This window comes from Zingiber officinale, chromosome 4B (assembly GCF_018446385.1).
Source record: "Zingiber officinale cultivar Zhangliang chromosome 4B, Zo_v1.1, whole genome shotgun sequence".
Classification (NCBI taxonomy): Eukaryota; Viridiplantae; Streptophyta; class Magnoliopsida; order Zingiberales; family Zingiberaceae; genus Zingiber; species Zingiber officinale.
In genome coordinates, this window is record NC_055993.1 from 34,214,050 (window position 1) to 34,216,740 (window position 2,691).

A 2,691-nucleotide genomic window follows, 5' to 3' on the forward strand; every position below is an offset into this window, starting at 1 on the left:
TGCAGTCACACTACCCATGAGCGGACCAGCGGAGCACTACAGAGCTACTGCCATACACACCCTACTGTGCTGTGCCACTACCCATGCAGTGAACACGTTGTGTGCAGGCCTATGTAGCCGGCCGACGAGCTCAACAATAATGGAGTCGTCAATCGCCCAGCATGCAATCATGCGATATGGTGCATGCGGCTACAATATGACATACCTGAACAAAGCCTCCTCCATATATGTGCGTGTCAAAAAGGTAAACACATATAACTATAAACATGATATAAACAACATAAATCCAAAGACATCACATATACAATGATGTAAGTATCATGAATCCAAGAGCATGTATCACACATGTAAAGCAACTAATCTAGTAGAGTAGAGCACTATAGATATGCACCTCTATGAACATATATACACATGGCAAGAGATAAAATATCCAATCCTGAAGTAAAGCAACTAGCAGATGAAGTATGTGATAGGTATCAACTAACCCTAAATCCAGGGGAAGTGTTGAACTACCAATCACTAGTAACCGTCTACAAGTATCGAATAACCTATAACCAGGGAAGTGCTAAATCTACCAATCACTAGCAAGTATATATAAACTGCACATATCAAAAGACACTATCAAGAAATAAGTCAAAGGGTACCCGCCTCAAATAGAAGGTACAATCCCAAATCCGAAGTCAACGTCAAGACGTCTGTCTCGAATCAAAATCCTGTGTCAAACAACATATATATTTTATTTAACTAAATCTAAATGAAATAGATAAATAAAATTCCTAAAACCAAATTAGGGCAAAACCCTAATTAATATCATCTCAACCTACCTAATTTAAATCTAACAGTTAATTAGGGTTTAGTTACCTAATCCCTAATCACCAATTAGATTAGAAATCCAATCTTAAATTAAATCCAATAGTTGACTAGGGTTAATTGTCTTAACCCTAATCATTCCATTAATTTAATCTAAGCAATTAAATCTAATCATCTAACACATGACCATGAAATCCAATTATCCCTAATTCAATATGATCTACATCTAAGATCAATTATCTAAAACAAAGAACAAAACCTACATTCAACTAATCAATCACACGAAACCTAATTCCTCTAGAACATGTATCAATCAATACACAATACCTCAAGCTCAGTCAACAAGAGGGCTGCCGGAAAGAGGTCCTGCCGGATGAGCTGCTAGAATCTACCTTTCTGCCCGGATGCAATTACTGACCACCAACCAAAACCCCACAGTACCTAACCTGCAATTTGAGACCTCAATCAACAGCAAGGAGGTGGAGGTCCACTGATCCGATCAAGGGAAAACCTAGCACGAGTCTGATCCGATTCCTTCCCCTAATCCAACAACACCTCCCTGATTCCAACCTCTCCAAATTCGTGACCTAATTCCACCGCCAAGAAGATGAGGATCGGTAAACAGAGAAGAAAACCGAAGCTCTAAAATCCACAGCTAGGTTTAATAGCTTACCTTCGAAACCCCTAGGGCATCTTCAAGCCGGCGATCGAATCGGGGAAGAAAGGATCGGCAAAATAGAGAGGAAGGATCGGGGAAGGAAAGGCTCGGGGAAGACCTGAGAAGAAAGAAAGAAATCGGAACATGAAGGAGACCGGAGATGAAAGGCGTCGGCCGGACCTGAGCTCAATCCAACAGCGCCGAACAAGAACTAGGGCTCGGCAGGCAGGCGTGAGAAGACACGATGCTATGCTGCGGCCCGGAAAGGAAAACGCCAACCGGCCTAAGCTCAATCGGAGATGATGCCGGCAAGGAAAGATCGTCGGAGCTGGAGCCTTGCTCCCGTCGCCGTCGCCCGACCGCGAGAGAGAACCGAGAAGGCAGAGAGGAGAGATCGGGGAAGAGAGGAGGAAGGCTCGGGTTCGGGCATTTGGGAAATAAAAAGAAAACGAAATGAAATTTATAATATAAACTATTCCTCACTTAAACGGGTATCCCAAACAGGCTTTATCTGTACCCGTAATTAATCCCCCTCAAAACTCGTCGTACAAGCTCCGAAAAATTCTCAGAAAATTTTTAAAAATTCCGAAAAAATTCTATAAGGCTATTTCTCAAATAACCCTATTAATTAATTTTTCCGAGATCTCACAGATTTAGCTTGGAGAAGAAGTAGAGAAAGGAGGCTTTGATTCTTAGCATCCCTTGGAGTTTGGTTGGTGTCCAAAGTTCTTCATCTCTAGAAGACTCTTGGTGGCCAAAACTTGCAAGAAGAAGAAGGAGACTTGGGTGGATTCTCATCTCGGTAGATCGTCGCCCACACGACATCCGAGGTAAGAAAAGGAATACGACAGAAGATCGTGAGGTCTATAAGCTATAAAAGGTATAACTAGTTATTAGTTTCCGCATCATAACTAGTTCATTCTTTTATTTTGTAATGCCCGAAAATTCTCAAAACTATTTTAGGAATATTCTATGATTTTTCTGGAATTATTAGATATTTTTCCGGAATTTTCCGAGTAGCGGAAGTAGCAAAAATTATTAGAAAAGTAAAATGGCTTAAGCGGGAATCGAACCCGGGACCTCTCGGGTCCGCTAAACCTTTAGTTAGCCTTAGTAACCGGTGAACCCAGTAGGGCCGTGCTGAGAGAAAGGAGAATCAAATATATTTATAATTGAGTTGGGCCAAAATACCCACTTAATATAAATAGGAAAACATAAGTTGG

The 2,691-nt window shown here is 41.3% G+C and overlaps 1 long non-coding RNA gene across 1 annotated transcript; it reads right to left on the reverse strand.

Annotated features, from left to right (window-relative positions):
- Positions 1 to 648: 648 nt before the first annotated feature.
- LOC121977490 lies at positions 649 to 1,739 on the reverse strand. The gene is made up of 3 exons (XR_006110870.1): positions 1,484 to 1,739; positions 1,138 to 1,397; positions 649 to 713 (listed from the first exon to the last, which is right to left on the reverse strand). It is a non-coding gene; the product is annotated as an uncharacterized LOC121977490 (long non-coding RNA).
- Between the last annotated feature and the right edge of the window lie 952 nt (positions 1,740 to 2,691).